The 24,887-nt window shown below is 46.3% G+C and overlaps 1 protein-coding gene across 5 annotated transcripts in view; it reads right to left on the reverse strand.

Moving 5' to 3' along the window:
- The window catches only part of GRB7 (growth factor receptor bound protein 7), a 189,403-nt gene that overhangs the window by 112,285 nt on the left and 52,231 nt on the right, over positions 1-24,887 (reverse strand). Inside the window, exon 1 of one of the 5 annotated variants that reach the window (XM_029572753.1) lies at positions 3,155-3,267. The exons of the other annotated variants lie outside the window; for them this stretch is intronic. The gene's annotated coding sequence lies outside the window, so the exon portion shown is untranslated. Of the gene's footprint in view, positions 1-3,154; positions 3,268-24,887 lie in introns of those variants that run through there. 5 annotated transcript variants of the gene reach the window in all.

The following is a 24,887-nucleotide window of genomic DNA, read 5'->3' on the forward strand; positions in this document are numbered from 1 at the left end:
GAGAAAGCAGAGGTGCTTACTTGTAACAGGTGTTCTCACAGGACAGCAGGATGGTAGTCCTCACGAAACCCACCCGCCACCTGGTGTTGGATTCCTTACGTTTTATTATTTTCATTTTTGGCATGTCCTGTAGCTATAAACAAGACTAAAAGGGGACCCCTGCTGGCTGCAGGTTTAGTGCCATGCTGGGCATGCTCAGTAGGTGCCAGTCAAAGTTCTAGAAACTTTGACAAAAGTGTTCTGTGATTGGGCTCCATCCTGATGATGTCACCCATAGGTGAGGACTAACATCCTGCTGTCCTGTGAGAACACCTGCTACAGGTAAGCATCTCTGCTTTCCGGCAACTTCATATTCTCCTCATGCTTTGGACTAGATGAAACAAACAGTGGGGGATGCTGGGACTCGATCCCAAAGAGGACAAGTGCATCATGAGAGAAATATTACGTGTCTGACAGGTCCTTTAGATCAAAGTCTAGAACCAAGGCAGGGGCTTTCCTTCCCATTCCATCCACCTAGAGGCAGCCATGGAGGCAGGACCCACAGAAAGAAGTGGTCAGAACAAGTGCCAGCACTTTCTGGTTTGGTAGCTCTCTATAAATGGAGCAATATCCACGTCTCTACCCTTTGAGCCCCTAAAATACATCTGTCAGCCTGCCTTTGTCAACCCTTACTGAGCACAAATATTTGTACAGTACTTTTGCTTTTTTCTTGTTCCCCTCTACATTCCTTCTGTTATCCTCTCAACCGCCGCCCTTCCTCCTTTCATTGATGAGCCCAAAATGTCTTGTCACCTTGCTTTACTGGCTTAATGATTCCTCTCTCTGTCTATGCTTTCCCTGCTTCCCTCAGTTTCTTTTACCTTCTGAGTGCTGATCCTTCAGTTCTTACCTTTTCAGCCTTACTGCTGTTTCCTTTTACTTTCATTTAACAGTAATTGTTCTTACTGTAGCTTCTTTTAGTTATATTTCACAAGATCTTTCCACCCTGCCAGTGCCACCCCATCCGTAAGTACCAGGGCCAGTACTGCCCCCTCCCTTTTGGGGAAGAGAGACCCTTGTAAAGAGTCCAGAGATGCTCCAAGCCACATCTGGCAGATTAAAAACCTCCACTGTCACTACAGTCTTATGGATGTCTTTGACTAAATGTTTACAACTGCATTGGAGGTCTGTAGATCACACCAGTGTAAATGGAATGGCCATGTCCCCTTTCTAGGATAAAAATAGGCTCCCCTCCCTTCCCCTCCCTTCCCCTTCTATTGTTTTAATGTTATTTTTGTCATATAGTGCTTCTCCCTACTTTCTAACTACCCTATAGCCCAGTCTTCAATATCCCACTCACTGAACCATGTTTTCTTAACAGCAACAATATTTATCTATTTGTTTGTTTGTTTTCATATACACATCACATCGGTTTACATGTAGCTTGAAGGTGCAGGAGGAAAGGTATTTCCTTTTGTCAGGTACAAAAACAATTAGAGAAAAGTAATATGATGTTATGGTGGTAATATGCCTCTGCCAGTCAGATCACGTTTGGGATTTTCAGAGCGGGTACTTGTATAGTAATAATGCTTCTGTCCCTAGTGCTATAGAGCAGTGCTAGTCAGGTGGCCCATGGCTCTAAGGCCAGTCTCTGTGTGTATCGGTCATTTCTCAGGCCACATCCTCCTGCTCTTTCATGCTGAACTAAGGTTCACATTTCACGGTATTTCTGAAAAAGGCCAAATTTAATGGTATTTTCAGGCACTAAGAGCAGCGGTGAAAACTGCCAGCTTTCATCATAGGTCACTGAAATTAATAAACCCAGAGGCACAAGGACCAAGCTGTGAAAAAGCTGCTGGCAGCATACAAAGCCACCCCATGGCTCCCAAAGCCCAGAAGCCGTGAATGATGCCAGCCTTGGCTTTCTGGAAGGAGGAGGTGCAGTCATGTGTTAAGTTCCCTGTGCAGGATTTTCACAGGACTCAGCTAGTAAAGGAGCCTTTACGTGTAAATAAAAGAAACTCCGTTTCTCCCCCCTGCTTACCCCCTTCTTGTCTCCTCCTTTTGAATCGGACTAACCGGGAGCTCTTGAAGCAGCTGCCCTAGCAAGCATTTAGGTTAAGGCACAGAACCCCTGAAGATTTCCCCTGGCCTTTTCTTTTCTTTTGGAGGGTTTCCACTGTTCTCTGCTGCCTAGCAGCTCCCACCTTGACATATCTAAGCAAGCCATGAGACCACTGTACTGTTAGTTATCAGAAGCCCAGGCACAGAGAGGACTAAACCCAGCATACAGCAGGATCAGCTGAAGAGTGGAGGCAGCTACAGTTCTTTTTTTTTCTTTTATTTGGTCGTGCTCTTCACCGTCAACAACAAAAACTTGGATTGGCCACTGTTGGAAACAGGATACTGGGCCAGTATGTCATTTCTTATGTAAAACTTTAAAGACATATTGTAATATAGCTTTTATGTATAAGAACAAAAAAGGAACGAGATTAAGGATAAAGGCGAATTTTAGTTACTAATCCTGATCTCTCGGTTCCTTGGAGCTTGACATTCTGAATCCGATTTACGTGGGAAGGCAGAGCACCCCAAGGTGGGTCCTCACCCTGTTTACAGGAATGGGCATGTGGGTGCTCTGGGGTGCCAGCCACAGAGCAACCCTCTCTATGTATAGAGGTACAAAGGAGATAATCCACACACAGCCCAGCCAGGTTTCCACACAAACAAGCTGCAAGTGAAATGCGCATGTTGCTCCCCGCAGAAGAGACCAGAGACCTCTCTCTTCGCCTTTCAGAGACAAGCGAGGTAAAGCTTAACTCTCCCCTGACCAAAGGGACTTTCCAGTAATAAGAGAACTCTCCCTTCTAGCTTCAGATGTGGGGGTGTCAGAAACAGCTGGCACAGTTTTCATGCAAGTTTTCCTCCCTCTCTGGTAACCAGCCTCCAGCAGGGACAGTCGCTCATCGTCTCGACCAAGAAGAGAGCAACCGAAAAGAAAAGATGAGGCAATCAGAAACCAGGGTGGGCAGGCAGGATGTGAGGGAGGAGAGACCATCCCTAAGGGAATGAGAGGAGGTAAGCGTTAGGGAAGAAAGATAAGCTCAGGAGGGACAAAGAGAAAGGGAGGAGAGAGAGACGTGAGTTCTAACCCAGCCCTCAGCTGTGGGCTCCTTACCTGCTCAGCTGGCCAGAGCTACCCGTGTGCATAGAACCAGCAATTCCTGTTCCTGCCGCTCCTTTATGTACCTGCAGCTCTGGGCCCGGCCCTGCCCTCCACTGACATCAGGCAGGAAAGGGAGGAGGGGTGGGGGGAAGAGCTCACCTGCAGCCTGGGGTTGGGCCTGACCCACTCCATTCTGGGACTCGTAGTCTCCGTCTCAACGGGCTAACGAGATCCCAAACATGAAGGGTGGAGGGCAGCACCCACCAGCTCTGCTGGAGGGGGAAGGAAACATCTGTCCATGATTCAGACAGGAGGAGTCTGTGGAGGGAGGATTCCCACCATCCTGGGTACAGGAGGGGCACTTGCAGGCACAGACTGCCCCAGGTAAAACGTACTGAGCGCCAGCCCCCAGATGAGTCCAAATTCAACAGTGCCAGCAGCATTAGCCCCAGATTTGTTCGATCCCTGCTGTGCCATCTGTTCCACCCCCCACCCCTAGGTAATAACATATTAACACAGCAGAAAAAAAAAGACCAAGCAGCCCTTCCAGTCTGTCCAGTTATTCCTGTCCATGCAGCTAAGGAGAAATCCCAGCTCCTAGCCATAGAATGTGACCGCGTGTAGGATATGGCTCCATATCCAGGTCATTTTTATTTCTTTCTTCTTTGTACTTCACCCTCCTGAGTTAATGAGCTTGCAAGATCCCCCTTTAATAAATGCTGACACATTAACACTTCTTTCTTTGGGAAACATATGTTTTGGGTGGGTGACATCTGCCAGTGATTCAGACAGGGGAAGCCTCTTTATGTTACCCTCAGTGTTCCTCCCCTCCCCTGTCTAACCATAAGACTTTATAACTATCTACTTAGCTACTAATACAGTATTAGTGTGGCTATTGCCCAAAAATCTAGCCTGGTGGCTTCCTATGTCCTTTCTACGTGACACCCCAGCACCACCACCTGGAGCAGCTTGCCAAACAGACCCAGTTAGGTGAGTGCCTGCATTTCCACTAGGACTTCTCATCATACTCAGCCTGGCAGACTGATTCTACTGCTTTCCGCAAGCACTTCTAACATTACAGATTCCCCTCTTACCATTCATTCTGGCAGCCTCAACACTCCTTGTTGAATGTTTGCAAACCCCACTGTGCCAGCCCCCTTCCCCAAATGTGTCCAACTCCAGCTGTGCCAGATGCATCCAACCCTTCTGGAGCACTGCCATGAAGCAGGTACCCCTGCCCAGAGGATCCCCTCCTCTAAACAGAAATCCCTGAAAGTGTTGCTGCTAAAAGCAGGATGGGAGGAGTGGTCAGCAGGGATTCATATGAGGAAGTGCCCATAAATAACCTGATGAGGAAATCTTTCTTCAGGGTGTGCTAATAATATTAAATACTCATGACTCATTTGAATTTGATTAGTCTAACCTCCAGACCCCTGCTGGGGTTGGCTAACATGGCTAAGGAGCTCTCAAGCAGCTCTGGATCACTGGTACTACATGGAGGGGATTTATTCAGTAGGTTTCAGTCATGGACAGAATTTGAAGAATATTGATCAATTATCTACAAAGAGGGAATTGAGAGCCCAGGCATGCCCAGGCCTCAGCTATTACCTTACCCCAAGACTGTGCGGTGGAGATAGTATACTGGGGAATCCTTTTAACTGAAGGTATCAGACACCTCTCTGTACAGCAGCAAGGAACAGAATTCCATAAGGACAGATTCAGAATTCAAGAGAACTTGGGACAAGCACAGGGATCTCTGAGGGAGAGGAAGGGACTACAAAGCTCAGCAGGAGATGAGGATGGGCAGACTGGATGGGTTATATGGTCTTTATAGTAACATATTAAATGTCGGCAAAAGAAGAATCAAGTCATCCCTCTAGTCTGCCCAGCACATTTTTTTTTAGGGTAGTAACTGCTGCTCTGTGCAGGTTACCCCTATGTCTTCTGTTAAGGATAGTTACTGCCACTCCATGCAGTATACCCTATGCCTTCTGTTATGGGTAGTAACTGCCAGTCCATGCAGGATACCCCTGTGCATTCTGTAAGGATAGTTCCTGCATTCCATGCAGGTTACCCCCATGCCTTCTGTTAAGGATAGTTACTGCCACTCCATGCAGTATACCCTATGCCTTCTGTTATGGGTAGTAACTGCCGGTCCATGCAGGATACCCCTGTGCATTCTGTAAGGATAGTTCCTGCATTCCATGCAGGTTACCCCCATTCCTTCTGTTAAGGATAGTTACCACCACTCCATGCAGCACACCCCCATGCCTTCTGTTACGTGTAGTAATTGCCACTCCATGCAGGATACTCCCATGTTTCTGTTATGGGTAGTAACTTCCATTACCCCATTTCCATCCTTTAGCCACAAGGGATCCTCTGTGTTTATCCTACACCCTTCTGAATTCCATTACCGTTCTTCTCTTCACCACCTCTTTTGGAGGGCATTCCATGCATCCAGCACCATCCTTTCTGTGAAGAAATATTTCGTGATGTTCTTCCTGAGTCTTCCCTCATGAAGTTTCATATCATGACCCCTAGTCCTATAACTTCCATTCCATTGGAAAAAGTGATTTCCTGTGAGATGGTCAGATTTGCTGATGATACAAAATTATTCAAAGTTGTTAAATCACAAACAAATTGTGAGAAATTGCAAGAGGACCTTTTGGGACTGGGCGACTGGGCATTCAAATGGCAGATGACATTTAATGTGGACAAGTACAAAGTGATGCACATAGAGAAGAGCCCAAATTATAGTTACACATGCAAAGTTCCACATTGGCAGTCACCACCCAGAAAAATGTTCTAGACGTCATCGTGAATAATATGTTAAAATTCTCTGCCCAGTGTGCGGCGGCAGCCAAAAATGCAAATAGAATGCTAGGAATTATTAGGAAAGGAATGGAGAATAAAACAGGGCATATCATAATGCCTCTGTATTGCTCCATGGTGCAACCTCATCTTGAGTATTTGTGCCGTTCTGGTCACCGCATCTCAAAAAAGATATATTGTAGCAGAATTAGAAAAATTACAGAGAAGGGCGACCAAAATGATAAAGGGGATGGAATGATTGCCCTATGAGAAAAGGTTAAATAAGTTAGGGCTCTTCAGCTTGGAGGGGAGATATGATAGAGGTCTATAAAATAATGAGTGGAGTGGAACAGGTGAATGAGTTGTTTACTCTTTTTAAAAGTACAAAGACTATAATGAAGTTACTAGGTGATACATTTAAGACAAATAGGAGAAAAAACATTTACCCAACGCATAATTAAACTCTGGAATTCGTTGCCAGAGGGTGTGGTAAAACCTGTTATTGTAGCTGCATTTAAAAAAGGACTGGCCAAATTCCTCGAAGAAAAGTCCATAAACCATTATTAAGGTGGACTTGGGGAAATCTATTGCTTGTCCTGGGATAAAAAGCATGAAAGCTATTTGAAATTAGGAATCTTGCCAGGTATTTGTGACCTGGATTGGCCACTGTTGGAAACAGGACGCCGGGCTTGATGGCCCTTTGGTCTGACCCAGTTTGGCAAAACTTATATTCTTATTGTTATAATCTGGCTGCTGGATACTCCCGTTGAAGGAGGAGTTAACAATCTGTTATGGAATCTCCCAAGGAGTTAGCAATCTGCTAGCGCTTACCCCGCCAGGAGGGCGGAGTGAGCGATCTGGTATCGATCAGCTCCTCCCAAGGGGAGGAGATAGCAATCTGATAGGCTTGGCTCCTGTAGGAGGAGGAGTTTAGCAATCTGTTAGTGCTCTGCTTCCCCAGAAGGAAGGAGTAGCAACTGTTATGCTATGTTCCTGTAGAAATATGAGCCAGCAACCTGTATGATCCCCACAGGGAGATAGCTATCTGATATGGATCAGCTTTCGCAGAAAGAGGAGTAATGGTCTGATGTGGATTGGCTCCCACAGAGTGGCAGATGATAATACCGCTCTATTAGTGTAAGGAGTAACACTTAGTAGAAATAGTGAATCCCTGGGCCGATGGCAGATGACAGCGCCCTCAAGTGGAGATCCTGAAAGGGACCACCGGCTAGGCTGGAGTATTGAGGCAAACACAGATAGTTCTTTATTAGACTGGAAGTAGAACTACTAGAGGTGGCAGTAGTGAGTTGATGTGCCCGGCAGGGCTGAAGTCCCTCTGATACTGGAACTATGATCTCTGAGTTGCTGAGCTGAAGGAGAGACTATAGGTAGTGAGTAGACAGGGTATGCTGGGCATAACCAGTGGTAGATGATACACTCACAATTGTAGATATCTGTAATGTCGTCTTATGCAACAGAGAGTCTTCGGTATTCAGGAACAGGAGCCACAGATGAGTACTGGTTCCTATAGGCAGTCTGAAATAGAACTCACAATAACTGTGTATGGGATGTCTTCTGGAATAGAAGAGAGGCTAGGAGAGATTTAGGAACATAGGCCCTCGTGGAGTGAGTACCGGTTTCTATTTGTTAATCTGTAATAGTAATCCATAAGATATAAGTATGTGATATCTTCTGAGGAAGAAGAGAGTCTGAGAAAGGAACAGAGGCCCTCATGGAGTGAGTACTGTTTCCAATCTGCAATGGTAACTCACGATCTCCGTACCTGTGATAACGTCTTAGACTGAAGGGAGTCTTAGAGATTAGGAACAAGGGCCCTCGTGGAGCGAGTACCGGTTCCTGTCTGTAATAGGACTCACTGTGTTCACGTCTGCGATCGCCTCCAGGCAATAGGAGTCTTCTGAGTCTTCGGGAACGTAGGCTCTCGAGGAGTGAGTACCGGATCCCATCCAACAATCTGAAATCAAGAAGAGAGAGAGCAGGGCCCCCGAGGAGCGGGTACTCCTGGTAAGTTTGAAAAGGCCGAGCAGTGGAGAAAGATTTTCCCTTGCTGACTCGGATCGTTGTTGCAAGTAGCGTGGACTGCCGAAGCAAGTCCCGTTGGAGTTCCTTGCTAACTCGTTTGTAGTTAGCAAACAAAGACCTTTTAAATTGAAAACGGATGACATCACTATGGGGGGACGCACCTGAGGTTCGCGCCCTTGCTGGTACAAAGTCTGGAGCGCACGCGCACGCCCTTATGTCATCAGGAACATGGCGGATCCATAGCGTCAGGCTAGCCCGGGGATTCCGGGACCAAGAGGCGGGGAGAAGCCGAGGCTGCATCTGTCCATCTGAGCCAAAGGGAGTTGCCATAAAGGTAGAGAGGGTGGAGCGAGGGCGAGAATAGGCACGAACGCAACACTTATGTACTTTCAGGTATTTAAATGTCTCTATCATATCTCCCCTGTCCTCCAGGGTATACATATTCAAGTCCTTCAGTCTCATATATGGTTTTCAGTGCTGACCCCACACCATTTTGGTTGCCTTTCTCTTGACCACTTCTGTCCTGCCTCTCTACCTTTTTTGAGATAAGGCTTCCAGAGCTGAACACAGTCACCAGGTGAGGCCTCACCAAAGATCTGTAAAAGAGCATTATCACTTCCTCCTTCCTGCTGGATATACATCTTTCTATGCAGCCCAGCATCCTTCAGGCCTTAGCCACCGCCTTGTTACATTGCTTTACTGTCTTCAAATCGTTAGATACTATCATCTTGAGATCCCTTTCCCTGTATGTGTACATTACATACAGCTCCTTTGGATTTCTGCATCCCAAATGCATGACTTTGCACTTCTTGGCACTGAATGCCAACTGCCAAACATGACCACTCCACAAACTTTCTCAGATCGCTTCTCATTCTCTCTATTCCTTCAGGTGTGTTCACTCTGTTGCAGATCTTGGTGTCAACTGCAAAAAGGCAAATTATACCTTCTAACCTTTCCACTATACCACGCACAAAGATATTGAACAGAACCAGCTCTAGATCCTTGAGGCACTATAGTTAAGACTCTTCTACTACTACTATTTAACATTTTAATAGCACTACACAACATATGCAATACTGTACAAACACAAAAAAAGACAGTTCCTGCTCAATAGAGCTTTCAATCTAATAAGACAAACATATAGGAGAAGAGTTGGGGTATTTCATAAAGCAAGACAATGGTTAAAAAAAAGAAAGAAAGAAAAGAAAGTTAGTTAATGAGGTTAAAAGCAGACAATCAGGCCTAAGATTTAAAAGCAGCTTCAGAAAGGTGGATCTTTTAGATAGGTTTTAAACACTGTCAGGTCGATCCAGTAAAGTGTGCTCCGTCGGAGCGCACTGTCACCCTGCTCTGGACGCGTGTTTTCCCTTACCCCTTATTCAGTAAGGGGAGGAAAACACGCGGCCCACCCGCGGCACCTAATAGCGCCCTCAACATGCAAATGCATGTTGATGGCCCTATTAGGTATTCCCGAGCGATCCAGTAAGTAAAATGTGCAGCCAAGCCGCACATTTTACTCTAAGAAATTAGCGCCGCCCAAAGGTCGGCGCTAATTTCTTCCGGCGCCAGGGAAGTGCACAGAAAAGCAGTAAAAACTGCTTTTCTGTGCACCCTCCGACTTAATATCATAGCGATATTAAGTCGGAGGTCCCCAAAAGTAAAAAAAAAGTAAAAAAAAAAAAAAAAATTTTGAATTCGGCCCGCGGCTGTCGGGCCGAAAACCGGACGCTCAATTTTGCCGGCGTCCGGTTTCCGAGCCCGTGGCTGTCAGCGGGCTCGAGAACCGACGCCGGCAAAATTGAGCGTCGGCTGTCAAACCCGCTGACAGCCGCCGCTCCAGGCCAAAAGGAGGCGCTAGGGACGCGCTAGTGTCCCTAGCGCCTCCTTTTCCTCGTTTGCACCGCGTCGCCTAATTTAAATACTGGATCGCTCGCACCGGCGAGGGGCCGGTGCGCGCGCCGGGAGAGCGGGCGTTAGTCCGCTCTCCCACGGACTTTACTGGATCGGGCTGTGTGAGAGAGGGAGCATGATGTATTAGTTCAGGAAGATTATTCCAAGCACACGGCGCAGCCAGTTGGAAAGCACAGAGTTGAGTATTGGTGGTAGAGAAGGACACAGATAGGAGTGACTTTTCTGATGAGAGGAGATCATGAGGAGGGGTGAAGAGAGAGATAAGAGAGGAGAGGTAGTGAGGAGCTGCAGAGTGAAGGCATTTGTAAGTGAGAAAGAGGAGTTTAAAATGTATGCGGGAGCGGATAGGGAGCCAATGCAGTGACTTCAGAAGAGGGGTTATGTGAGTGTGGTGACTTTGGCGAAGATAAGTCATGCAGCTGAATTTGGGACAGATTGCAGTGGAGAGAGGTGGCTTACCGGGAGTCCTGTGAGGTTGCAATACTAGGAGGAGATGAGAGCGTGGATAAGGGTTCTGGTAGTGTGTTCAGAAAGAAAGGGATGGATTTTGGCGATGTTATAGAGAAAGAAACGACACATTTTAGTAGAGTTTTGGATATGCGTAGAAAAGGAGAGAGAGGAGTAGAAGATGACTGATGAGACCATGAGGATGAGCATGTTATCCACAGAAACAGAGAAAGGAGGAAGAGGGGAGGTGGGCTTGGAGGGAAAGATAAGGAGCTCTGACTTGGCCATGTTGAGTTTAAGGTGGTGGCAGGATATCAAGGCAACAATGTCAGACAAGCAAGCCAATATCCGGGACTGGATTTCTGGTTAAATTTCTGGTATAGAAAGGTAGATCTGGGAGTTAACAGCATAAAAATGGTATTGAAAGCCATGAAAGGAAATCAGAGTACCAAGGGAATTAGTATATAGTGAGAAGAGAAGAGAAGAGAAGAGGGCCCAGGACAGAACTCTAAGGCACACCAATTGATAATGGAATGGCAGTAGAGGAGGAACCCACCAGAGGAAATGTTAAAAGTACGATGAGAGAGGTAAGAAGAGAACCAAGACAGGACAAAGTCCCAAAACTCAAGTGAGGACAGAGTATCAAAGAGTAGGTGACGATCAACAGTGTCAAAAGCAGTAGATAGGTTAAAGAGGATAAGGACAGAGTAAAGACCTTTGGCACAGGTCATTGGAAACTGCCAAGGGCTGTTTCAGTTGAATGTAGAGGGCAAAAACCCGACTGGAGTGGATCAAGAATGGCTTGAGATGTAAGAAAGTCAAGACAGGGGCAGAGAGAACAGCACATTCAAGTAGTTTGTTTGTTTATTTATTTATTTATTTATCATATTTTTTTATACCAGTGTATGGACCAAACCTTCACATCGGTTTACAATCTCATCATAAAATACAGAATGTCATCATCAAAATAAAAATATAAACATACATCATTAATTAAAAAATGTATAACTTCTTACAAATAAAATACATATCCTAAAAATCACTCAAACTTAAATCCTGCTTCTTCGATTGCACCTTGCATGAACATGTTTCCTAAATTGCTCAGCTGTTACTCTCATTGAAAGACTGTTTGAACAGCCACGTTTTCAATAGTTTTTTTAAATTTGGAGGAAAAAGGGCGATGGGACGATAGTTGGTAGGATCCAGTGATGGTTTTTTAAGGAGTGGTATAATTACAACACTCCTTGGAACAGGAGTGTTGTAATTATACCACTCACTGTTATCTGTCAGTCAATCAATTTGTAATACATTCCACCACTTTGAGGCCCACTCCCAAGCTTTTAATTTTGTTCACGAGTCTTCTATGCAAGACCGTATCAAAAGCTTTGCTGAAATACAAGTAAATCATACCAAGTGCTTATCCTTGATCTAATTCTTTAGGCACCCAATCAAAAAAATTAGTTAGATTTGTTTAACAGGACCTTCCTTTGGTAAAACCTTGGATGTTGCCTTGGATCCAGCAACTCACCAGATTGTAGATAGTTCACTATTATTTCCTTCAGCAGTCTCTACATTAATTTTCCCATCACCAATGTAAGGCTAACCAGCCTATACTTTCCAGCCTCCATTTTTATATAGCAGGATCACAACTACCTTTCTCTAATCTTGTGGTACTACTCCTGTCTCCAAGGATCTATTGAACAGTTCTTTGATGGACCTGCCAGCACCTCTCTGAGTTACTTTAGTATCTTGGGATGTACTTCATCTGGCCCCATTGCCTTGTCCACTTTCAGCTTTGCTAGTTTCACCTAGTCTCTTCTGTATGGTGTTGTATTTATTCCCTTCTCATCCATGCTCTTGCCAACCAGCATTGGACCTTCTCCAAGGTTTTCTTTAGCTGAAGTATTTAATATTTTTGCTGTTTTTTAATCTATTTTTCACCCATTGCTCCACATCGCCTTTCAATCTTACACAACCACCTCTGGCCTTCCTCCTTTTTCTGATGTATCAAAATAATAATTTGTCACCTCACTTTACCTCTTTGGCGATCCTTTCTTCCTCTCATGTTTTTGCTCTCCTGATTTTTTTCCTCATCTCTTTCAGCTTCTCCTGTGTTCCTCTTTTTGAGTCTCTTTGTACTTCTTGAATGCTGATCTTTTTGCTTTATTTTCTCAGCCACCTCTTTGGAGAACTATATTGGTTTTCTTTTGCTCTTACTTTTATTTACTTTCCTTACATGAAGATTTATTGCTGTTATTATAATTCCTTTTAATCTGGTTCACTGTTGTTCCACTTCATCCATCTTGTCCCAGCCTTCTAGTTCCTTTTCAAGGTACATTCCCATTTTACCAAAGTCAGTGTTTTTTAAATCCAAGACCTTGATCTTCATGTGACTTTTCTCCATCTTGGTGATCACTGGTGCTCTGGTGGACACCTACCTGGGCATTAGAGATACTATCTCCATTTGACGACATGCTGACTGGCTAAACACCGCACTACGATTACCTGTCCCTCAAAGAAGTCTCAGATCGGGCAATAGAGCTCTACTAACCATACCCTCAGTCAAAACAGCAAAGTTGACCCAAGTTAGAGAGAGAGCACTATCTCTGGCAGGAACACATTACCCCTGGAATTAAGACTAATGAAAGAATTAAAACTCTTAAAAAAAGGCTTAAAAACATGGCTCTTCAAAAAAGCATTTCACAGTGAGGTAGCTGAATAACAACACATAAAAACAGCTGAAAGTCATCTGTAAAAAAGCAGACTTGCTTATTTTTTATTATTTTTCTCATATTTAAGTATTAAATTAGAAAGACAGTATAAACATATGATTACACTAACAATCATAAATGGTAACCACACCCATTCACCATTTAGAGTATATTATTGAACTATGTAACCGTATAATACTGGCACCTTATGGATAATTTAGAAACTAAACCAAACATATTTGTGCCTAGCTATAAACTGTTGTGATGGTGCTCGACTGAACGACGGTATAGAAAAGTTTTAAATAAATAAATAAATTTGCCAGTACCAGGTCCAGTATCATCTCTCCCCTCATGGGTTCTATCACCATTTGTCTGAGCAGAGTCCCTTGAAAGGCATCCTCAATCTCTCTACTTCTTGCAGATTCTGCAATACACATCCAGCAAATTAAAATCACCAAAAAGCAACATCTCTCCTTTCCTTCCCACCTTTTGGATGTCTTCAGCTAGATCTCTATCCAGTTCCTCTGAGATGGAAGTCTATAGACCACACCAGTGTAAATAGATGTGCCTTCACCACTTTTTAATACAGCCCACAGAGCTTTCTCCTTTCCCCACGCCCCTTGCATTTCAGTTACTAGGTTATTGTTCTTGACATTGAGCGCTATTCCTCCCCCTTTTCTGTCAACTCTTTTCTTCAATAGGTTATAGCCCGATATGTACATTTCCTGAACCATGTCTCTGTAATAGCAACAATATCCAAGTCCCCTTCCACCATTAGGATCTATTGAACAGTTCTTTGATGGACCTGCCAGCACCTCTCTGAGCTCCTTTAGTTCTGGAATTTTATTACCGAGACTATGAGCATTTGTGCTCATAGCTTTTCAGCTTTTCTTTCTTAGCTTGCTGCTTTTCGTGGCTTCCTGTTTGGTTCTTTTGCTGATTAAGTTCAATGTCTATACCCACTTCCTGTATTTATCAGGGGCAACATTCCAATTCCATTATCTTCCTTCTGCCACCCTGGTCCTCTAGTTAAATGCCTTATGATATATGATCTGAATTTCTTACTTTTTCCTGCCATGGACAGATGTAAGCTTCTTTACCATATAGCCTTTTACTATTCGATGCGTGGCCCCCAACTCCCAATATTCTTCTTTATATGTCATATTCTGTGTTTCTCTGTTTCTGATTCAAACCCTTTGCTACACAGAGAAGGACAGAGATAATGGAGTTTGAGGATCTTTTTTGAGTGCTCTCCATAGGATCCATGATTCATTGTAAAAGATCCAGCATGTTTCTGGCAGTTTTTCTGTCATGTGCACAGTGGTTAGGAAGGGGTCTGGACCATCCTGGGGATATCTGTTCTTATCTTTATCAAATGTTATTGCAACTCGGTGCGACCCCTTTTTGCCGGCCACCTACCTGCCTGCCTGCTTCGGCGATCCTAGTGGCTCACCGGACCAACGACCAAGCCGCCGCCAAGCTGCCGCCCTCCAGAACACGTGGCGACCGCACAGACGTCCCTCCCTGAGCTCCCGCCCTCGCAGCCCTTCGGAGCCAATCCCAGGTCAGGAGCCACGCTGACATCAGCGCCTGGGAGGGGGGAAGGAACAAGGCCCTTTAAATTTGGCCTACCCTCTGCGGCGCTGTGCGCCGCGTGCACAAAGTAGCACACTCTAAGGGGCCTGCCCCTTGGTGCGCCCCTTAGTGAGCACCTCTTTTACCTCAGAACCAACGAATAACTCTGCATCGACAGACTGGACGGCTTCATGACTGGACTTTCCCTCCACCATCAGCGCTCCTCTCAGCCTTTCGCTCTTCCTTAATCAACACTAAGAGCGCTCACTGTGTTTACTTGCTGTACCATCCTGCATTTTATTTGCTGTACCATTTTGCATTCTATCCACAGCCCTCTCTTTGATTCTACCATATCCTCCTCAGCTACCCCCCTCCGAGACATCCCATACTGTCCACCCCCTCCGTTATTACCAGCCTTCCCCAATGGCATCGTACCCCATCCCTCGTATTCACTATCCTCACTCCAAACTATCCCCCTCCCATGCCCACCATCCCTCCCCCCTTCGCAAATCCCTAATCCCCAATCCCCATCCTTACCTCTCCCCTGACGCAACTCTTAGGCCTCACCACCCTCTCCATTATACTCTTTAATGCACAATCCCTATCTAAAAAGACACCCATCCTTAATGACCTCCTAATCGATTGCAAACCAGACATCTGTGCTGTTACTGAGACGTGGTTTAAAGATTCAGATACTGTCCTCATCAACCAACTCCCCACCTCCTCTTATGAAATCTTCTCTATCCACAGACCCAAAAAAAGAGGAGGAGGTCTCCTCCTGGCAGCCAAGAAACATCTAAACCTCAAACCCATCCTCATAGCCACCCCACCCAAGCTTGAAATAGGCCTTTTTAGGTCAGCTGCATTGCAAATCTGTCTAGTATACGCTCCTCCTGCTTTCCTCGAGTCCAACCCCTCACCTCTAATTGAATTCATTGTTGACTGGATAAAAGCCGATATCCCCTCTATCATCCTCGGAGATTTTAATCTTCATGTAGACTCACTACCCCTCTCCTCGTCATGCGAAACTTTCATTCAGTCCCTCCATGCCATAGGTTTCCAGCAAATTATAGCTTCTCCCACACACAAAGCTGGACACACGCTGGACCTGATGTTTATCAACTCTGATGTCCTTGTCACCTCCACCCCTACTTGCACCCCAGTTCCCTGGTCTGACCATTACCTAATAGAAGGCCTTCTCTCCACCAACGTCCCTCCCCCAAGCAACAACACCCTCTGCACCACCATAATATCCAGAAAATCCTGCCCTAGCGATGAGCTAGCAGCCGCACTATCAACCTCCTTATCCAGTCTAGTCTGTTCCGATCCTGACACAGCATTAGCATCCTGGAATAACCTAACAGGAGACATTGCCAACAACCTTTGCCCAATCTCCAAACGAGTCTTAAGCGCCACCTCGAAACCTACAAAGCCATGGTATACACCAGAGCTAAAAACCCTAAAAAATAACCTCAGGCAAAAGGAGAGAAAATGGCGCAAGGATCCAACCCCGCAACACTCTGCCATCTACAAAACAGCACTACACAGCTACAGACTTTCAACCCTAAAACACAAACGAGACTTCTATGCTAAAAAAATCCACGATTACAGATTCAACCCCAAAGCGCTTTTCTCCTACGTCTCAAGTCTCACCACATCTATCCCCCCCACTATACCAGACTCTGATGCTGCTTCCAAATGTGAAGAACTTGCCAACTACTTCCAGAGTAAAATCTCTAACCTCCTTTCAAGATTCCCCCCCTCCACCAACTGTCCCCCCTCCGCCCCACCCACCTTCCCTACACCCTCCCAACCCGCAATGGCTGCCCTCGACTTTACCTCCTCTAAAAAAGTCGAAAACATCCTCAGAAAACTCAAACCTGCCTCCCATCCCCTCTAAAGCCCTACTAGCCATCCCTAACTCCATAGCTAGAGCTATAGCAGATATCATCAACTGCTCTGTCGCCCATGGGACTGTCCCAGACACACTCAAGCATGCGGTAGTCAAACCCCTCCTTAAGAAACCCTCCCTAGATCCGAAAGACCCCTCCAACTTCCGCCCAATCTCTAACCTCATAGAAACATAGAAACGACGGCAGAAGAAGACCAAATGGCCCATCCAGTCTGCCCAGCAAGCTTCGCACTTTTTTTTTCTCATCTGTTACTCTTGGCTCCCTTCCACCCCCACCATTAATGCAAAGAGCAGTGTTGGAGCTGCATCTAGGTGAAATATCTAGCTTAATTAGTTAGGGGCAGTAACCGCCGCAATAAGCAAGCTACACCCATGCTTATTTGTTTACCCAGACTATGTAATTCAGTCCTTGTTGGTTGTTGTCTGTATATAGATCCACATTTCTTCATTCCCCCTGCCATTGAAGCAGAGAGCTATGCTGGATATGCACGAAGTATCAGACTTTCTCCCCTGCCTTTGAAGCAGAGAGCTATGCTGGATATGCACGAAGTATCAGACTTTTCCCCCTGCCGTTGAAGCAGAGAGCCATGCTGGTTATGCATTGAAAGTGAAGTATCAGGCTTATTTGGTTTGGGGTAGTAACCGCCGTAACAAGCAAGCTACTCCCCACTTTTTGTGAATGCAAATCCTTTTTTCCACATTTCCTCTTGCCGTTGAAGCTTAGAGCAATGTTGGAGTCGCATTAACCGTGTCACATTGTTTATCGCATTAACCGTGTCACATTGTTTATTGAATAAGGGTATTATCTCCAGGTAGTAGCCGTCATTCCCGCAAGCCACCCACTCTTCATTCACACCTCCATCTTGCCTCTGACTCTTTGGAGATATGGTCTCCAGAACTGAACATAGTATTCCAGGTGAGGCCTCACCAAGGACCTGTACAAGGGGATAATCACTTCCCTTTTCTTACTCCCATTTATTGCCAAGCTAATGGAAAGAGTTGTTAATTCACAACTTATGGACTACTTTGAAAATCATGCGATCCTCCATGTCTCACAATTCGGTTTCCGGAAACACTTTAACACTGAATCGCTACTCCTCTCCCTATCTGACCACCTCCTTATAGGCATGGGCCAAGGCCACAGCTACCTCCTCGCCCTCCTCGATATTTCGGCAGCCTTCGACACCATCAGCCATCATCACCTCCTGGCCCATCTGGAAAGCATTGGCATCTCAGGCCTAGCCCTTGCCTGGTTCAAATCCTACCTCTCGAACAGAAAGTTCTCTGTGAAAATCGGTAACACCATATCCGCCCCCTATCCCTTACAACAAGGAGTCCCACAAGGCTCATCACTTTCATCCACCCTCTTTAACGTCTACCTTACCCCACTCTACCAGCTCCTCTCTGATCTTAAACTAAAGTTCTATCTCTACGCTGATTATGTCCAGATCATCATTCCTATCCACAACTCCATCTCTGATGCCCTAAAGCACTAGGAAAACTGCCTCGCAGCCATCAACTCCCTGCTCACCAACCTCCACCTTGCTCTCAATACGAATAAAACCGAACTCCTACTTATCTCCTCCCACTCTTCCCCCTCCCCCCCACTGTCTAGCGACCCCAAGCTCAACCTATCTACAGCGCAACCTTTTGTAAAGGACCTTGGAGTTCTCCTCGATCAACAACTAAGCATGAAGAAATATGTTAACTTCATTCTTAAAGTAGGTTTTTTCAAACTCAATGTACTTATAAAACTCAGACCACTACTATACACCCAAGACTTCCGCACAGTGATCCAAGCCACCATATCTTCCAAATTGGACTACTGTAATGCACTCTTCCTAGGGCTCCCCCACTCCACGATAAAACCACTACAAATGTTACAAAATGCTACAGCAAGACTCATTGCAAATGCCCATAAACATGAACATATCACCCCCATCCTTAGAGATCTACACTGGCTCCCCATACTCTCCTGCATTCACTACAAAACCCTGACCATAGTACATAAATCCATTCACTCCCACAACTCCAAATGGCTAGACATTCCTTTCAACCCTCCCCAGTCTACCCGACCCACCAGAACTGCCAACAAAGGCACCCTACTTGTACCCTCACTGAAAACAGCCCATCTCTCCTCTACATGCGACCGTGCCCTCTCAATTGCTGGCCCCGCTCTCTGGAACTCCCTGCCTCCTAACCTGCGCCTTGAACCATGTGTGATTAAATTTAAAAAGAAGTTAAAAACCTGGTTATTTAAACGAGCCTATCCAGAATAGATCTACTCCCAATCTGTCATCAAATGCACCCCTATATTGTGATTATACATTCCTTATGTTAAGGATCTCGTTGTTTTGTTTAATCTATACTTCCATGCTGCTCTATGTTATCCCCCTCCCAGTTCCTATTCCCTGTTAACATGTATTTTCCAAGCCTTATTGTTCAAATGTGAACTGGTATGATGTCCCCTACTAATACAGGTATATAAAAATCTTTAAATAAATAAATAAATAACTCTCAAATGCCTATTATTGCAGAATATGTCTATGAAAAAAAATTACAAAAGGGATGACTCATCAAAGAAGGTTTTGGGAAGTTTTGTCCCAGGGACTTGATACTGTAGAGACGGGGCGACTAAGGGTGTTCCTAGAAGTGCCAACTCCAGGGCTGAATCTTCCAGTGAAGAAAACCTCATGGAGATCAGACTAGGTTCAGAAAGCCGCTAGCAGCACTGGGAACCTTGACAAATCAGAGCCATCAGAGCACAGAATAATGCTTTCTGGTTGCTGGGTTACTGCACTTGAGTACATAGAGATACAAGGGAACTGGCTGCAGCTGCCACCGTTTTATGGGACCAACCCAGGACACCTACCAATGACCCTATGTAGGGAGCTGAGCTTTGGAAATGTGTCGTTAGTCTCATAAAAAGAGCTCATCCATATGTTTAATTCACATTGCTTTGCTATAATTAAATATTTTATGAAAGAAATGTACGTGAGATTAGGTCAGCAGGAAGTTGAAGTACAGAGAAAGGAGACAGTACCTCGGGAGAGGGGAATGGGAGACTGGGGCCCCTTGGGAGCAGGGACTTGGAAGGGAGAGTCAGAAATCAGTCCTGGAAGCTTTTTAAGCTCCCAGTATAGAATCTGGAAATAGAGGCAAAGCAAGAACAAGGGTGGAAAGCAACCTTCAGATTTGCAGAAAAAATCCAAAAAAGGTTTTGGCTGCATCACAGAAAAGCCCGATAAGGAATAAAGTTGGTCCTCCCTCCTCCACACTTCTGAGTCTGCACTGCTGCTTACACATCAGATATTAGTATCCTGATATTGCTATAACACATAAACTATATTTTTGTTACTGCATAACTTATTCCTGTTCCCAGATCATTTTACATAAGAACATAAGAACATAAGAAAATGCCATACTGGGTCAGACCAAGGGTCCATCAAGCCCAGCATCCTGTTTCCAACAGTGGCCAACCCAGGCCACAAGAACCTAGCAAGTACCAAAAACTAAGTCTATTCCATGTTACCGTTGCTAGTAATAGCGGTGGCTATTCTCTAAGTCAACTTAATTAATAGCAGGTAATGGACTTCTTGTCCAAGAACTTATCCAATCCTTTTTTAAACACAGCTATACTAACTGCACTAACCACATCCTCTGGCAACAAATTCCAGAGTTTAATTGTGCATTGAGTGAAAAAGAACTTTCTCCGATTAGTTTTAAATGTGCCACATGCTAACTTCATGGAGTGCCCCCTAGTCCTTCTATTATCCGAAAGAGTAAATAACCGATTCACATTTACCCATTCTAGACCTCTCATGATTTTAAACATCTCTATCATATCCCCCCTCAGCCGTCTCTTCTCCAAGCTGAAAAGTCCTAACCTCTTTAGTCTTTCCTCATAGGGGAGCTGTTCCATTCCTCTTATCATTTTGGTAGCCCTTCTCTGTACCTTCTCCATTGCCATTATATCTTTTTTGAGATGCGGCGACCAGAATTGTACACAATATTCCAGGTGCGGTCTCACCATGGAGCGATACAGAGGCATTATGACATTTTCCGTTTTATTCACCACTCCCTTTCTAATAATTCTCAACATTCTGTTTGCTTTTTGGACTACCGCAGCACAGCTCATAAGACATCTGAGCTTGTTCTAGGGGAGTTGCAAATACAGAAATCCTGTGACTGTAATATCCAGCACTGCCAGCAGGGTGCACCTTCAGACATCTCTTCTAGGGCAGAATGAATGCACCACAGTGCCTGCAGGATAGTCTCTGTCCCTGATTAATTCTGCTAGCCCCCATCCAGACTCTGCTCTGCTTCTAACACATTCCAAGACTTTATTACTTTTTGTTATACATTTCCAAACTAGGGTGAAAAGAAGGAGCTTTAATGTTACTTTAGTTTTTTGTTTTAATGGTATTTGTCCATTTTTGTGTATAGCAGTAGAATCAGTGCAGTCTCAAAAGCTTAATTGAATAATGTTCCGAAAACCTGTCACTGCAGTAAAATCAAAAGTCAAAATCTGCTAATAGAGGTTAGACAGTTCTTCTGCTGGGGGAGCTTTCCTTACATATAGGCCGATTCAGTAAAATCCGTGGGAGAGCGGACGAACGCCCGCTCTCTCGGCGCGCGCACAGGCTACTCTCCTGTGTGTGCGATTCTCTATTTAAATGAGGCCCGGCGGTAGAAACGGGCAAAAGGAGGTGCTAGGGACAGTAGCGCGTCCCTAGCGCCTCCTTTTAGCCCGGAGCAGCGGCTGTCAGAGGGTTTGACAGCCGACGCTCAATTTTGCCAGCGTCGGTTCTCGAGCCCGCTGACAGCCACGGGCTCGGAAACCAGACGCCAGCAAAATTGAGTGTCCGCTTTTCGACCCGACAGCCGCCGGCCCATTTAAAAAAAAATTTTTTTCACTTTTTTTACCCTTCGGGACCTCCGACTTAATATCACCATGATATTAAGTCGGTGCCGGCAGAAACTAGCACCTACCTTTGGGTCAGCGCTAATTTCTTAAAGTAAAAGGTGCGGCTTGACTGCACATTTTCCTTTCTGTATCATGCAGGAATACCTAATAGGGCCATCAACATGCATTTGCATGTTGAGGGCGCTATTAGATTCCGCGCTTGGACACGTGTTTCCGCCCCTTACTGAATAAGGGGTAAGGGAAAACGCGCGTCCAAGGGCAGGTTAACAGTGCGCTCCGTCGGAGCACACTGTACTGTATCGGCCTGTAAAAGAGAAGGAACTTGTGGTAGGCCCTAGTGCTTCCTCTCCCACCTTCATAAAACAATCTACGGTCAGGGGCAGGGCATGAGCCTTCTCCCAATTTAGGATTAGGAGAGGGAGTCTCTGTTTTGCTCTTGTTCTTTAATCACAGAGGGGGAGGACCTGCCAGATCTCCCCAGCCTGAGACATCCACATGGAGTGAAATAGAAACCTGGGGCATCTCCCCTACCCAGATACAGTGAGGAGAGAGGCCTCCTCACTGTATCTGAGTGCAGTTCCAGGACTTCTGGTCAAACATGTCTCCAAAGCTTTTTCCATGGGAGTGACAAAGATATGAACTGAACATGAGGTGCCATGCTTGGTCAGACCAAGGATCTATGAGCCCAGTGTCCTTTCTCCCAGGACAAGCAGGATGGTAGTCCTCACCGATGGGTGACATCATGAGATGGAGCCCTGTCACGGAACACTTTTGTCAAAGTTTCTAGAACTTTGACTAGCACACTGAGCATGCCCAACCCTATGGCCACACGGGGTCCCCCTTCAGTCTCTTTTTTTCAGTGGAGCTGTTGCCTCGCGGTTAGTGGAGCTCTGTGAGAACTTTTTCCTCACACTTTCCTCACGGAACAATTCAAAGTTTTTCTTCAGGTTTTTCCCTGCTCCGGGGTCCTTCATCACGAACCGATTCCTCCAGCGCAAGGTAAGTCTGATTTCATGTTTTTTGCAGTCAGTTCCTGAGCGTCTACCTCCCGGTGGCTGACGGCCACTGACTGCACGCAGCCCCTTTTTTGTCATGGTGACCGGTTTTCGGAAGTGCCCTGAGTGTCCGCGGACTATGTCCATAACGAACCCACACAACATTTGTGTCCTGTGTTTCTGGCCTTCTCATAACATCTGTCGGTTCCCAGCTGTGCTCAGATGACCCCCAAAGGCCGGCGCGCCCGCCTGGACAAAATGGAGCACTTGTTTGGTTCCATGCAATCTGCTCCATCGACTCCAGTACTCGGGACCCTCGCCTTTGATGCCCCGCCGAGAGGATCAGGGAGCGGGAAATCGCCCCTCACTGGCATTGGGACACTCGAAGACTTCTGCATTGTCTTTCTCAACACTGGAGAAGGACCAGGCCGAGCACCATGGGAAGCATCATCACCTTCCGGTGCTGGCACAAACACCAGAGTGGCATTGGCATCGGCCTCGATCAAACCCCCTCCAAAGAGGCCCCGGGGAGAGGAGGCCCAATTCTCCTCTGGACCCGGGACCCAGGGCATTCCCCACCAATATCGATGCTGGGCACCGAGCCTCCGCAGACCCCCGTGGATGCTCTGCTGATGCCCAGCCTGCCTCCTACACCAGGGTCGGTCTTGTCCACACCCTTGTTCAGAGAGGAGTTGGACCGCGTCGTTCAACAAGCAGTGCTAAATGCTCTTCGGGGTCTCCAGCCGCCACTGTCGCCAGCTCCCATACCGGCATTGGAACCGGCACCTCCATTTTGGCGCCTCTGCTGGAAAGACTGGACATACTGCTCGGTGTCTTACCGATGCACCTGTGCCAGCAGTCCCCTCGGTGCCCTGCCCACCACTGGTGCCTCCCCCGTCTCAATCCTGATTCCGGGCTCCTCAGAGGAGGAAGATGTGGCTCCTCGCCCATCTCCACGGAGGGTACCGCCGATGCCGGATCCTGTCCCCGGCCATCGGGCCTCCCGGAGCCCCGACATCAATTGCAGGTCCCGGTGCCCTCTATGCCGGCGCCACTGCTGTCAGTTCCACCTCACTGACCATCGGAGCATGCGCCCCATACTCTGAGTTTTAGCCTCCCTCCTCGACCCAGGCAGTTTGCTGGTGAGGAGGAAGCCCCTTATGACCCATGGGAAGATGCCTCCTCTGAACATTCCTCAGAGGCCTCCGAGGATCTTCTGTCGGAGCCTTCCCAGCCAGACAGTGCTGACCTCCGGAGGATCTCTCCTTTGTGAGTATTGTCTGGTCGTTGGCAGAGACCATTCCCTTCCAACTTTTAACCAAAGAGGATGCCCGCCACAAGATGTTGGAGGTCCTCCAATTTGTGGACGCTTCTGAGGAGATGATGGCAGTCCTGGTGCATGAGGTTGTTCTGGCCCTCCTTTACCGGCTCTGGGAAAACCCAGGTTCTGTGGCTCCGGTAAATAGGAAGATGGATGCCACCTTTTTAGTACAACAGGCCCTAGGCTTTCAGAAGAGCCAGTTGCCACACCAGTCGGTGGTAGTTGAATCAGCCCAGAAAAAGGCCAAAAGGACCCACCCTCACTCCTCCGCCCCTCCAGGAAAGGACCATAGAGCCTTAGACGCCCTCGGTGGAAGGGTTTTCCAGGGATCCATCCTTATCGCTCGCATAGCAGCATACCAGTTGTACATGAACCAGTACAACAGGAACCTCTGGAAACAGGTCCAGGAGTTCACTGAGACCCTACCACAACAATTTCAGGAGGGCCTAGAATCCATCCTCCAGAAAGGACTGGAAGCCGGGAAACATGAGGTGAGAGCGGCCTATGACATAAGAACATAAGAACATAAGAAATTGCCATGCTGGGTCAGACCAAGGGTCCATCAAGCCCAGCATCTTGTTTTCAACAGAGGACAAAACCAGGCCACAAGAACCTGGCAAGTACCCAAACACTAAGAAGATCCCATGCTACTGATGCAATTAATAGAAGTGGCTATTCCCTAAGTAAAATTGATTAATAGCCATTAATGGACTTCTCCTCCAAGAACTTATCCAAACCTTTAATGGACTTCTCCTCCAAGAACTTATCCAAACCTTTTTTGAACCCAGCTACACTACATTTTTGAGACAGCATCAAGAGTCTCAGTGGCAGGCATTAGTGCCAGATGCTGGGCCTGGCTAAAAGCCTCTGACCTTCACCTGGAGGTTCAAGAAAAACTGGCCAACCTCCCCTGTACAGGAGAAAATCTGTTTGGAGACAAAATCTGGGATGCAGTGGCCCAACTCAAGGACCACCATGAGATCCTATGTCAGTTATCAACTACCATCTCTGATCCCTCTTCGGTGACCTGTAGAGGCCCACATAGGGATACTAGGAGAGAGTTTTACAAGCAATGGAGATACTACCCTCCAT

This window comes from Rhinatrema bivittatum, chromosome 12 (genome assembly GCF_901001135.1).
Source record: "Rhinatrema bivittatum chromosome 12, aRhiBiv1.1, whole genome shotgun sequence".
In the NCBI taxonomy this organism is placed as follows: Eukaryota; Metazoa; Chordata; class Amphibia; order Gymnophiona; family Rhinatrematidae; genus Rhinatrema; species Rhinatrema bivittatum.